The sequence below is a fragment of the Heterodontus francisci genome, chromosome 50 (genome assembly GCF_036365525.1).
Source record: "Heterodontus francisci isolate sHetFra1 chromosome 50, sHetFra1.hap1, whole genome shotgun sequence".
Taxonomy (NCBI): Eukaryota; Metazoa; Chordata; class Chondrichthyes; order Heterodontiformes; family Heterodontidae; genus Heterodontus; species Heterodontus francisci.
The window spans coordinates 6,320,340-6,334,848 of record NC_090420.1 but is presented as its reverse complement, the minus strand read 5'-3'; the positions used below and the strand labels follow the sequence as shown (position 1 = coordinate 6,334,848).

The following is a 14,509-nucleotide window of genomic DNA, read 5'->3' as shown; positions in this document are numbered from 1 at the left end:
TTAAGAAGGGGGAAATAGAGTATGAGAGTAAGCTGGCAAAGAACATAAAAACTGACTGTAAAAGCTTCTATAGATATGTGTAGAGAAAAAGATTAGTGAAGGCAAATGTGGGCCCCTTACAGTCAGAAACGGGGGAATTTATAATGGGGAACAAAGAAATGGCAGACCAATTAAATACATACTTTGGATCTGTCTTCACAAAGGAGGATACAAATCGTCTCCCAGAAATGTTGGGGAACATAGGGTCTAGTGAGAAGGAGGAACTGTATGAAATCAGTTTTAGTTGGGAATGTTTGGGAAATTGATGGGATTGAAGGCCGATAAATCCCCAGGCCCTGATAATCTGCATCCCAGAGTACTTAAGGAGGTGGCCCTTGAAATAGCAGATGCATTTCTGGTCTTTTTTCAAAATTCTATCGACTCTGGAACAGTTCCAATGGATTGGACGGTAGTTAATGTAACTCCACTATTTAAAAAAAGAGGCAGAAAGAAAACAGCGAATTGTATACCGGTTAGCCTGACATCAGTCGTGGGGAAAATGCTGGAGTCCATTATAAAAGATGTAATAGCAGAGTGCAATAATAACTCGTCTCCACTCCTAGTATTTCTAAATCCCACACATTCACTATAATGTGAACAATTATTTCCTGTTGTGTCTCTCTCAGATTTGTAAACTTCACTGCATTGGAGTGAGGTGACATCTACTGGCGGGAAGCAAGATCTGCAATCAAGCAGCAGAAACTCCACAGTCTGTCAGGGTTAAAGAAACATTGCAATGTGAGGAGACAGCGAAGTGGTTTGATTGGGTAGATGGAGACATGATTCCACTTGTGGTGGTGTCTGAAGCAAAGGCCAGAAATACAAAATTGTCATTAATAAAAGAAATGAGGAATTCATGAAAAATGTAGTAACGTAGTGAATGGTTAGAATGTGGATAGAATAGAAAGTGAGATTGGATGGACAGAAGCAGTCTGAAAGGATGGCTGAAACAAAAGGTGAGTGCCCTGAAACGTTAACTGTGTTTCTCACAGCACAGATGCTGCCAGAGCTGCTGAACATTTCCAGCACTTTCTGTTTTTATTTCAGCATTTGCAGGATGTTGCTTTGATCTGAAAAAAAATGGATGATTGGCTGGGGGGTTCCAGTGAAATTCCACAGCAGCTAATAAAGCCTGACCTGTCAGTGGCTCGTTGGTCTAGGGGTATGATTCTCGCTTAGGGTGTATGGTTTAATTAACATGCGAGAGATCCCGGGTTTAAGTCCGAGACGAGCCCTGGTCTGCTGGAATTTTTAGATTAAGGTTCTCTATTGGTTTCAGCCTTGCAGAAGGTGGAATTGACTTCCATACGGAGCTGGCTTGAGGACCAGACAACTGGATTCAAAGAGCTTGTCGACAAAATTTCAATTAACTAAATGTACAGATAGCCAAGTGGGAATATAAAGTTGTTGCTGTAATTGTGACCTGACTCCAAAAACAACAGGACTGGGTTCTGGACTGGAATGGAATGGAATTCTTCAGTGTTTCTGTTGTTTGGCTTGCATGGACTCATCGGTTTTCTTGTTTTTCACTTTGTCGATGCCTTTGAATAATTGTGGATCCTTCTTCAGGGTGTCTCCTTTCACCAGGTCGTTCTGACCTCCGATGATGTTGATTGTTATCAGCTTCAGTTCGCTGATAGTTTTGGAAGTGAGCAGATTTCCTTTGCTTGAATCTACAACATGGAACTCAGTCTGACATGTGGACCCATGGGAGGATTTGAATGCCATCCCTGCGTTGGAGTTGCTTCCATCCAATAAGAGACCGAGTAGAAGTGACAGTTCTGTCAGTCGAATATGAGACTTTTAATAGCAGGGTTGTGAGTTTGAGTGCCATTCTGTTTTTCCCTTTTTTAAGGCTTCATGAGCAGAGAGTACAGGGAGTGTTTGAAATGAGCAAGTCTCGCTTTGATTCAGGACTCTTACCTCTCAGCAGCATCTCACTATGAAAGATTGAATTTGATCTCATTTCATTCTCAGCTCGGGGTCTGTGCGGCTCAGTGGCACTTCTGGCTGTCTCCCGCTTCACAATCCATCAGTACTGAGAAAGCAATGGGGAATATTACTCACATGTTGTGTTCTTTAATTTTTTGGAAAACTTGAATGTATGTATTTTCTTCCAAAACAAGGACAACAAGTCATTGTTAATGTAGGGCTGAAATAGCTCAGTTGGGAGAGCGTTAGACTGAAGATCTAAAAGTCCCGGGTTTCAGCAATTTTGCTTCCTTATGCGTCCCTTGCCTTGGTTCTGATTTTCCGGTTGCACAATTTACTTTGAAATTATTTACCAAGCACCAGTGGATTGAATTTGAGCAACAACACAGAATCATTTACAACATCGAAGGTGGTCGTTTGGCCTATCACGTCCATGCTGGCTCTCCCCGGAGCAATCAAGTCAGTTCCACTCACCAGCTCGATCCCTTTCCTCCTGCAAGTTTCTTTCCTTCTGGTATCCATCTAATTTCCTTTTCAAATCATTGATTGTCTCTGCTTCCACCACACTCGTGGGCGAAGACATAACCACCCACAACATAAAAAATTCCACCTCATCAAGGATGGGAAATATTTACATCTTCTATATTTGCTTATTCTCTATTTCTATGAGAATAGACTGACAGTCAACATGAAAGGAAACCCAAAAATCTTCGAGCAGCATGTAAATGATAAGTGGGTAGTAAGAGGTTGAGTCGGGCCTATTAGGGACAAAAAGGATAATATAAGCTTAGAGGTGCAGGGCAATGTTAATCTACTTAATGAGTACTTTGTATCAGTGATCACTAAGGAAGTGGAATTTGACAAAATATCAGTCGAAGTGAAGAGAGTAGAGTCAATGGAGAGGGTACAAATTGAGAGAGGAAGGTACTAAAAAGGCTGGCTGTGCTTAGGGAAGATAAATCACCTGGTCCGGATGGCTCACATCCCAGGTTGCGAAAGGAAATGCGGATGCAGATAACGGAAGGGCTTGCTATAATCTTCCAATCTTCCCTGGATACGGGGGAGGTGCCAGAGGATTAAACAGTGGCAAATGCGATACCCTTATTCAAGAAAGGGTGTAAGGACAGTCCGGGTAACTAGAGGCTAGTTAGATTAACAGCAGCGGTGGGTAAGGTTTTAGAAAGAATAATCAGGGTAAAAAATCAACAGTCACTTGGAGAGGTTCGAGTTAATTAAGGAGAGTGAGCATGGATTTATAAATGGGAGTTCATGCTTGACTAATCTAACTGCATTTTTTGATGAACTAACAGAGCAGGTTGATGAAGGGAATGCAGTGGATGTTGTTTATATGGATTTTAAGGAAGCGTTTGACAAGGTACCACATAAAAGGGCGGTTAACAAAATTGAGGTTCGTGGTACAGGAGGGTCAGTGTCCAATTGGATAGAAAATTGGTTGAAGGACAGAAAACAGCGAGTCTTATTAAATGGTTCTTTGTCAGACTGGAGGATAGTCGACAGTGGTGTTCCCCAAGGGTCAGTGCTAGAACCACTGCTTTTTTTGCTCAAGGTAAGTGACTTGGATCTTGGAATACAGAGTAGATTCTCAAAATATGCCGATGTCACCAAACCTGGAGGAGCGGCAAACAGTGAGGATGATATGAACTGCCTGCAACAGGACAGTGATAGGCTAGCAGAATGGGCAGACAGGTGGCAGATGGAATTTAATAGTGACAAGTATGAGGTGATGTATTTTGGCATAAGGAATAGGGAGAGGCAATATATACTTAATGGCACAGTTCTAAAGAGTGTACTGGAATAGAGGGACTTGGGGTTCATGTGCATCAATCTTTGAAGGAGGCAAGTCATATTGCGAGAGTTGTTCGCAAAGCATATGGGATCTTGGGCTTTATAAATAGAGGCATTGAGTACAAAAGCAGGGAAGTTATGCTGAACCATTATAAAACTCTGGTTAGGCCCCATGTGGAGTGTTGCTTCCAGTTCTGCTCAGCAGACGTTAGAAAGAATGTGAGGGTCCTTGAGACGATGCAGAGGCGATTTACCAGAATGGATCCAGGGATGGGGGATTTTAGTTACAAGGTTAGGTTGGAAAAGCTATGATTATTCTGCCTTTCTCAAAGGAGATTGAGTGGAGAATTGATAGAGGTGTATAACACCTCTAGAGAACAGGCCATCCTGGACTGGGTATTGTGTAATGAGAAAGGATTAGTTAACAATCTTGTTGTGTGGGGTCCCTTGGGGAAGTGCGCCCATAATATGATAAAATTCTTCATTAAGATGGAGTTGATTCCGAGACTCGGGTCCTGAATCTAAACAAAGGAAACTATGAAGGTATGAGGCGGGAGTTGGCTATGGTAGATTGGGGAACGTTACTTAAAGGGTTGACAGTGGATAGGCAATGGCTAGCATTTAAAGAGCGCATGGATGAATTACAACAATTGTTCATTCCTGTCTGTGCAAAAGTAAAACCGGAAGGGTGGCTCAACTGTGGCTTACAAAAGAAATTAAGAAAAGTATTAGATCCAAGGAGGAGAAATATAAAATGGCCAGAACAAGCAGCAAACCTGAAGATTGTGAGCAGTTTGGAATTTAGCAGAGGAGGACAAAAGGATTGATTAAGAAGGGGGAAATAGAGTATGAGAGTAAGCTAGCAGAGAACATAAAAACTGACTGTAAAAGCTTCTATAGATATGTGTAGAGAAAAAGAGTGGTGAAGACAAATGTGGGCCCCTTACAGTCAGAAACGGGGGAATTTATAATGGTGAACAAAGAAATGGCAGACCAATTAAATACATACTTTGGATCTGTCTTCACAAAGGAGGATACAAATTATCTCCCAGAAATGTTGGGGAACATAGGGTCTAGTGAGAAGGAGGAACTGGATGAAATCAGTATTAGTAGGGAATGTTTGGGAAATTGATGGGATTGAAGTCCGATAAATCCCCAGGGCCTGATAATCTACATCCCAGAGTACTTAAGGAAGTGGCCCTTGAAATAGCAGATGCATTTCTGGTCTTTTTTCAAAATTCTCTCGACTCTGGAACAGTTCCAATGGATTGGACGATAGTTAATGTAACTCCACTATTTAAAAAAAGAGGCAGAAATTAAACAGCGAATTATATACCGGTTAGCCTGACATCAGTCGTGGGGAAAATGCTGGAGTCCATTATAAAAGATGTAATAGCAGAGTGCAATAATAACTCGTCTCCACTCCTAGTATTTCTAAATCCCACACATTCACTATAATGTGAACAATTATTTCCTGTTGTGTCTCTCTCAGATTTGTAAACTTCACTGTATTGGAGTGAGGTGACATCTACTGGCGGGAAGCAAGAACTGCAATTAAGCAGCAGAAACTCCACAGTCTGTCAGGGTTAAAGAAACATTGCAATGTGAGGATACAGCAAAGTGGTTTGATTGGGTAGATGGAGACATGATTCCACTTGTGGTGGTGTCTGAAGCAAAGGCCAGAAATACAAAATTGTCATTAATAAAAGAAATGAGGAATTCATGAAAAATGTAGTAACGTAGTGAATGGTTAGAATGTGGAGAGAATAGAAAGTGAGATTGGATGGACAGAAGCAGTCTGAAAGGATGGCTGAAACAAAAGGTGAGTGCCCTGAAACGTTAACTGTGTTTCTCACAGCACAGATGCTGCCAGAGCTGCTGAACATTTCCAGCACTTTCTGTTTTTATTTCAGCATTTGCAGGATGTTGCTTTGATCTGAAAAAAAAATGGATGATTGGCTGGGGGGGTTCCAGTGAAATTCCACAGCAGCTAATAAAGCCTGGCCTGTCAGTGGCTCGTTGGTCTAGGGGTATGATTCTCGCTTAGGGTGTATGGTTTAATTAACATGCGAGAGATCCCGGGTTCAAGTCCGAGACGAGCCCAGGTCTGCTGGAATTTTTAGATTAAGGTTCTCTATTGGTTTCAGCCTTGCAGAAGGTGGAATTGACTTCCATACGGAGCTGGCTTGAGGACCAGACAACTGGATTCAAAGAGCATGTCGACAAAATTGCAATTAACTAAATGTACAGATAGCCAAGTGGGAATATAAAGTTGTTGCTGTAATTGTGACCTGACTCCAAAAACAACAGGACTGGGTTCTGGACTGGAATGGAATGGAATTCTTCAGTGTTTCTGTTGTTTGGCTTGCATTGACTCATCGATTTTCTTGTTTTTCACTTTGTCGATGCCTTTGAATAATTGTGGATCCTTCTTCAGGGTGTCTTCTTTCACCAGGTAGTTCTGACCTCCGATGATGTTGATGGTAATCAGCTTCAATTCGCTGATAGTTTTGGAAGTGAGCAGATTTCCTTTGCTTGAGTCTACAACATGGAACTCAGTCTGACATGTGGACCCATGGGAGGATTTGAATGCCATCCCTGCGTTGGAGTTGCATCCATCCAATAAGAGACCGAGTAGAAGTGACAGTTCTGTCAGTCGAATATGAGACTTTTAATGGCAGGGTTGTGAGTTTGAGTGCCATTCTGTTTTTCCCTTTTGTAAGGCTTCATGAGCAGAGAGTACAGGGAGTGTTTGAAATGAGCAAGTCTCGCTTTGATTCAGGACTCTTACCTCTCAGCAGCATCTCACTATGAAAGATTGAATTTGATCTCATTTCATTCTCAGCTCGGGGTCTGTGCGGCTCAGTGGCACTTCTGGCTGTCTCCCGCTTCACAATCCATCAGTACTGAGAAAGCAATGGGGAATATTACTCACATGTTGTGTTCTTCAATTTTTTGGAAAACTTGAATGTATGTATTTTCTTTCAAAACAAGGACACCAAGCCACTGTTAATGTAAGGCTGAAATAGCTCAGATGGGAGAGCGTTAGACTGAAGATCTAAAAGTTCCTGGTTCAATCCCGGGTTTCAGCAATTTTGCTTCCTTTGCGTCCCTTGCCTTGGTTCTGATTTTCCGGTTGCACAATTTACTTTGAAATTATTTACCAAGCACCAGTGGATTGAATCTGAGAAACAACACAGAGTCATTTACAGCACAGAAGGTGGTCGTTTGTCCTATCACGTCCATGCTGGCTCTCCCCGGAGCAATCTAGTCAGTTCCAGTCACCAGCTCGATCCCTTTCCTCCTGCAAGTTTCTTTCCTTCAAGTATCCATCCAATTTCATTTTCAAATCATTGATTGTCTCTGCTTCCACCACACTCAGGGGCCAAGTCATTACCACCCACAACAAAAGAAAGTTCCACCTCATCAAGGATGGGAAATACTTACATCTTCTATATTTGCTTATTCTCTATTTCTATGAGAATAGACTGGCAGTCAACATGAAAGGAAACCCAAAAATCTTCGAGCAGCATGTAAATGATAAGTGGGTAGTAAGAGGTTGAGTCGGGCCTATTAGGGACAAAAAGGATAATATAAGCTTAGAGGTGCAGGGCAATGTTAATCTACTTGATGAGTACTTTGTATCAGTGATCACTAAGGAAGTCGAATTTGACAAAATATCAGTCGAAGTGAAGAGAGTAGAGTCAATGGAGAGGGTACAAATTGAGAGAGGGAGGTACTAAAAAGGCTGGCTGTGCTTAGGGTAGAGACATCACCTGGTCTGGATGGCTGGCATCCCAGGTTGCGAAAGGAAATGCGGATGCAGATAATGGAAGAGTTTGCCATAATCTTCCAATCTTCCCTGGATACGGGGGAGGTGCCAGGAGTAAACAGTGGCAAATGCGACGCCCTTATTCAAGAAAGGGTGTAAGGACAGTCCGGCTAACTACAGGCTAGTTAGATTAACAGCAGCGGTGGGTAAGGTTTTAGAAAGAATAATCAGGGTAAAAAATCAACAGTCACTTGGAGAGGTTCGAGTTAATTAAGGAGAGTGAGCATGGATTTATAAATGGGAGTTCATGCTTGACTAATCGAACTGCATTTTTTGATGAGCTAACAGAGCAGCTTGCTAAAGGGAATGCAGTGGATGTTGTTTATATGGATTTTAAGGAAGCGTTTGACAAGGTACCACATAAAAGTGGGATTTACAAAATTGAGGTTCGTGGTATAGGAGGGTCAGTGTCCAATTGGATAGAAAATTGGTTTAAGGACAGAAAACAGGGAGTCTTATTAAATGATTCTTTGTCAGACTGGAGGATAGTCGACAGTGGTGTTCCCCAAGGGTCAGTGCTAGAACCACTGCTTTTTTTGCTCAAGATAAATGACTTGGATCTTGGAATATTGAGTAAAATCTCAAAATATCCCGATGACAACAAACTTGGAGGAGTGGCAAACAGTGAGGATGATATGAACTGCCTGCAACAGGACAATGATAGGCTATCAGAATGGGCAGACAGGTGGCAGATGGAATTTAATAGTGACAAGTGTGACGTGATGTATTTTGGCATAAGGAATAGGGAGAGGCAATATATACTTAATGGCACAGTTCTAAAGAGTGTTCTGGAATAGAGGGACTTGGGGTTCATGTGCATCAATCTTTGAAGGTGGCAATACATATTGCGAGAGTGGTTAGCAAAGCATATGGGATCTTGGGCTTGAAAAAAAGAGGCATTGAGTACAAAGCAGGGAAGTTATGCTGAACCATTATAAAACTCAGGTTAGGCCCCAGTTTGAGTGTTGCTTCCAGTTTTGCTTACCACACTTAAGAAAGAATGTGAGCGTCCTTGAGAGGATGCAGAGGAAATTCACCAGAATGGATCCAGGGATGGAGGATTTTAGTTACAAGGTTAGGTTGGAAAAGCTAGGGTTGTTCTACCTGCATCAAAGGAGAGTGAGGGGAGAATTGATAGATGTGTTTTCGGCTATGACAGTTTTAAATAAGTTGGCAAGGAAACATTGTTCCCGTTAACTATTGGTACAAGGACTAGGGGACACAGATTGAAGGTTTTGGACAGGAGGTACAGGGGGAATGTGTGCAAGAACTTTCTTACACGGATTGGTGATGATCTGTAACTCGCTGCCCACGAGGGCGGTGGAAATGGAGACAATCGAGGATTACAAAAGGAATTTGAATGGGCACTTGAAGGAAATAATTTTACAGGGCTATGGGGATCGAGCAGACAAGTAATAACTCGTCTCCACTCCTAGTATTTCTAAATCCCACACATTCACTATAATGTGAACAATTCTTTCCTGTTGTGTCTTTCTCAGATTTGTAAACTTCACTGTATTGGAGTGAAGTGACATCTACTGGCAAGAAACATGAACTGCCGCTTCTCGGCCTTTTGGCTAAGATCAAGTGTCGTATCTGTTCTTATCAGTGCTTATTTGATTGAGAAGAGACCATGATCATTGCCTTTTGATCCTGGGGAAGCTTTGAGTAAAATGGCTATAACCAATTTTCGAGCTTCGGGCCAGGGAGTGCGCAACACCGTTCGGGTGGTCGTGAAGGACAAGGAAGGAGATGCACCGGTCGATCGCACCTTCTTCATCAAGAAAATTCTCTTCGATTGCTGCGGATTTCAAGCGACGGACGTCTTCTGCCTCCAGGATTTCCCCAGCAGTGGATACTTCGACGTGACTTTCCGGAACGTGGCGGGATGCATCAAGTTCCTGAAGGCGTTCAAGGAGAAAGGGGACCGGGCGCCACTGTCGATCCTCACAGCGGAGCTGCTCTTCACGCTTCCGTCACAACGGGACTGGGTGGTGACGATTCACCTCTACAACCCCCATGTTCCGGTGGTGGATGTACTCACCTTTCTCGCCAGGTACATCGAGGTGGCCGGCAGCAGCACTGATATCAAGGACCCCTTTGGGATCTGGACCAGCAAGCGGCATGTCAAGGTGACCTTGAAGGTAGATGCCAGTGGAGCCATCATCCACCCTCCCTCCAGCTTCGCTATCGGGGGAAGTCGAGGCTTCTTTGTCTACGCTGGGCAGCCCAGAGTTTGCCGCACCTGTGGCAAATCTGGTCACATGGCAGCCAACTGCAGCACGGTTGTTTGCAAGAACTGCAAGGAGGAAGGCCATCAGACCAAGGACTGTAAGCAGACTAAGTGTTGCAACTTGTGCGGTGCGGCAGGCCATCTCAACAAGACCTGCCCCAAACGTTGCCTCAGCTATGCTCAGGCGGCAAGGTCCAAGGATAGGCCGGGAGAAGGTTCGACGAAGGCGTCCGCTGTTCGAAAGGAGACCAGCAGCTTTCTCCGCAGTGAGGAACTTCAACCTGAGAAGGAAGGGGAGGCAGCTGAAACCAACGACCCAGCACCTACCCAGCGCCCGGAAACCCCTCCTCCACAGACAGAATCGATGGAGGAGGAGGCAGCAGATGGACAAACAGGTCAGTGGCAAGTGGTCCAAAGGAAAACCACAAAGAAAAAACATCCCAAAGCCACCACCCAAACCAGTGGCAAGAGGAGGCTCTCTTCTGAATCAGACTGCAACAACTCCTCTTCACTGGACGGGGAAATGCTGGAACGACAGCCCCTTCAAAAGAGGCGGCAGAACTCCGAGATGGATGATAAAGCATCCCAGCCCCCGGGCACTGGAAGCTGTGAGGGGCCCGGCGTGCCCCAACCCCAATGCCCCACACGTAACGAAGTGGCCAACGCATCTCAGCTCTGCGACACCGGGAGCAAAGACACGTCTGGCGCACCTGAGCTCCTGGAGACCGGGAGCTGTGATGTTTTCGAGGAGGAACAGATGGAAGCAGCTGAGGACAACCCAATCCTCTCTGCCTACAAGACCCCCCCCCCCCGATGTCACCCGAGCGGCACAAACCCTGCATGAAAAATCAGGAGGGGTTTTTGAGCCCAACCAACGTGAAGCTGCTTGCGCACACGATGGGTATGCAGGAACATCCCGAAGGGGAAGGACTGGGACTAGCGAGGACAAATGGTATGGGAGGCAACAACTAATTTTTCGTTAAAAATGGGTGCAAGAATTGCTTCCATTAATGTGCGTAGCATTAAATCGACTATGCGATGTGTTTCAACCTTGGATTACCTTGCCAAGGTCAAAGCTGACCTACTGTTTCTGCAGGAGTGTGGAATACCACACCTCAGCACCTACAGGCAGTGGTCGCGATGGTGGTCCCACGGGCCATCGATCTGGTCGGGGGGTAATGACTGCCGTTCCTCCGGCCTGGGTATTCTGCTGCGGGGAGGTAACTTCACCATCTCCGAAGTTAAGGAGGTGGTGGGCGGCCGCCTCCTCGTAGCAGACGTGATGTACAACAACGCTCCGCTCCTTTTGATCAACGTGTGCGCCCCGGTACAACGCAGCGAGCGGCTGACCGTCTTCCAGCAGCTCCCACTGCTGCTGGCGACGTCCAGGCCGGTCATCCTCGGCGGTGACTTCAACTGCATCATCGATGCGGCTGGACGATCCGGCAGTGACGACAGCAAACTGGACGCTACGTCCAGATTCCTAATAGAAACAGTTAAGGATGCCAAACTGCACGACGTCTTCAGCAAACCTGCAGACGGAGCGCAGCGCAGATACACATGGTCAAGATCGGACGGGTCTGCCGGTTCCAGGATTGACTTCCTGTTTGTGTCCCGTGCTGTCACGGTCGGATCCACCGACGTCAAGCCGGTGTTCTTCTCCGACCACTGCCTCTTACTGGCCGACTGTCACTTCCAGGACGACCAGCGGGTTGGCAGAGGGACGTGGAAGCTCAATGCGACACTGCTGACCCCAGAGAACGTTGAGGAACTCAAAAGGGATTACAAAGGTTGGAGGACCGTGAAACCCCTCTTTGAGTCTCCAGTTCACTGGTGGGAAGCGATTAAGGAGAACATCAAGAGGTCCTTCATCCACAAAGGTGTTCAGAAGGCGAGAGAGAGACAGAGGGAACTGTGCCGACTCCAGACAATTATGCAAAATCTACTCCGGTTGCAGTCAATGGGGGTCGAGGTCAAGGAGGACCTCCAAGAGGTGAAGAGCCAGCAGGCCTCGCTCTTTGCCAAGGAGGCCTCCAAGATCATCTTCCGGTCCAGAGTCCGCTCCATCGAGCAGGATGAGACGTGCTTGCGTTACTTCTTCCAAAAGGTACACACAGAGAGCTCTGTTATCAGCAGCCTGAAGGAAGAAGATGGCTCGGTAACGTCTTCGCAGTCCGACATCCTAAGGATCAGCAAATCCTTTTATGCTGGGCTGTATGACGCGAAGCCCACAGACAGCAGAGCCTCCCAGTACTTCCTGTCATCTATCACAGAGGTCCTAGATGACAGCAGGAGGGAGAGACTGGACAAGCCGCTAACTCTGGACGAGCTGACAAAGGCCGTCGAGTCTTTCGAGACGAGTAAAACCCCCGGGAGCGACGGCTTACCGGTCGAGTTGTACTCGGCCCTATGGGACTGGGTCGGCCCGGACCTGCTGGAAGTATACGAGAGTATGCTCCTGGCCGGCAGCATGTCAGAATCTATGAGAAAAGGCATCATCACCCTCATTTACAAGCAGAAGGGGGAGAGGGCAGAAATCAGAAATTGGCGGCCCATCTCACTGCTTAATGTTGATTACAAGATTCTGTCCAAAGTCATAGCCAGTCGAGTCAAGTCTGCTCTGGAGTTGGTGATTCACCCCGATCAGACCTGTACTGTACCCGGCAGGAAGATCTCTGATAGTCTCGCGCTACTCAGGGATACGATCGCCTACGTACGGGACAGGAGGGTGGACACCTGCCTCATCAGCCTGGACCAGGAGAAGGCTTTTGACAGGATATCGCACACCTACATGATGGACGTGCTTTCCAAAATGGGGTTTGGGGAGGGAATCTGCAATTGGATCAAACTGCTCTACACAAACATCAGTAGCGCAGTCTCAATCAACGGGTGGGAATCTGGAGTCAGACAGGGCTGTCCTCTGTCCCCGGTCTTGTTTGTTTGCTGTATTGAACCCTTTGCTGAGTCTATTAGGAAGGATGCGAGCATAAGAGGGGTGACAATCCCAGGCAGCGGAGGAACTCAGGTCAAAACCTCCCTGTACATGGATGACGTCGCCGTCTTTTGCTCGGATCCGCTGTCCGTGCGCAGACTGATGAGCATCTGCGACCAGTTCGAACTGGCCTCGGGAGCCAAAGTTAACCACGGCATAAGCGAGGCCATGTTCTTTGGGAACTGGGCTGACCGATCCTTTGTCCCCTTCACCGTCAGGTCAGATTACCTGAAGGTGTTGGGGATATGGTTCGGAAGAGCCGGGGCGTGCACCAAAACATGGGAGGAGCGAGTAGCCAAGGTACGACAAAAGTTGGGCATGTGGGGGCAGCGATCTCTCTCCATTGTGGGTAAGAACCTGGTCATCAGGTGCGAGGCACTCACGTTGTTGCTCTACGTGGCGCAGGTCTGGCCCATACCCCACACCTGCGCCGTGGCAGTCACCCGAGCCATTTTCAGCTTCGTCTGGGGATCTAAAATGGACCGGGTCCGGAGGGACACGATGTTCAAATCTCTGGACAAGGGCGGGAAAAATGCACCCAACGTGGCCCTCATCCTGATGACCACCTTCGTGTGCGGCTGCATCAAGCTGTGTGTAGATCCCCAGTACGCAAACTCCAAGTGTCACTACGTGCTGAGGTTCTATCTGTCCCCGGTGTTGCGAAGGATGGGCCTGGTCACATTGCCGCGGAACGCTGCATGCAGTTGGGCCGTGCCGTACCACCTATCCTTCGTGGAGCAGTTTCTGTGGGAAAACACCTTCGACCACCGGTCCATCAGGCAGTGGTCTGCACGGAATGTCCTCAAGGCCCTACGGGTAAAGGAAACGGTGGATCCTGTCGGATGGTTCCCCGAGCAGACCGTCAAAGTCATTTGGCGGAATGCCTCATCACCAGAACTTTCAAACAAGCACCAAGACGTAGCTTGGCTGGTGGTGAGAAGGGCCCTCCCCGTCAGATCCTTCATGCACACCCGAAGTCTCGCCCCCTCCGCACAGTGCCCCCGCGTTGGCTGTGGTGGGGAAGAGACGGTCGCCCACCTCCTCCTGGAATGTGCCTTTGCAAAGCAGGTGTGGAAAGAGATGCAGTGGTTTTTGTCAAGGTTCATCCCAAGCAGCTCTGTAACACTGGAGTCTGTGCTCTATGGGCTGTTCCCAGGGACGCACACCGAGACAAACATCAACTGCTGCTGGAGGACTATCAATTCGGTGAAAGACGCCCTTTGGTCTGCCCGAAACTTGCTGGTCTTCCAGCGCAAAGAGTTGTCCACCACCGAATGTTGCAGACTGGCACATTCCAAGGTCCAGGACTACGTGCTGAGGGACGCACTAAAGCTTGGGGCAGCCGCAGCAAAGTCTCAATGGGGAAAGACCACAGTGTAAGGTTCCCCCACCAAGCTGGACTGAGGGGCTGGATCCATGGGAAACCCCTCGAACTGTATCGTTAATATTCTCAATTGCTGTAAATGTAAAACTGTAATTGAAATGACAATTGTGAAACGGAAGGGTTGGGAAGAAACTCATGACAGTATTGAAGGAAACTGATCTCCCTTGCAATGTTTGTATTTTTTGGTGCTGTTTGGGAACTGTTTGGCAATGTAATTTTTACAGATTTTTATGAATAAAGTATATTTTGGAAATAAAAAAAAAAAGAACTGCCGTGATGAGATCAGCCATG

The 14,509-nt window shown here is 46.6% G+C and overlaps 1 non-coding gene and 1 pseudogene across 1 annotated transcript; both read left to right on the top strand.

Annotated features, from left to right (window-relative positions):
* The first annotated feature begins 6,796 nt into the window (after window positions 1–6,796).
* On the top strand, window positions 6,797–6,869 carry trnaf-gaa (transfer RNA phenylalanine (anticodon GAA)). The gene has a single exon. It is a non-coding gene; the product is annotated as a tRNA-Phe (tRNA).
* A 2,297-nt stretch (window positions 6,870–9,166) lies between these two features.
* On the top strand, window positions 9,167–9,275 carry LOC137358459 (U2 spliceosomal RNA; annotated as a pseudogene).
* The last annotated feature ends 5,234 nt before the right edge of the window (window positions 9,276–14,509 follow it).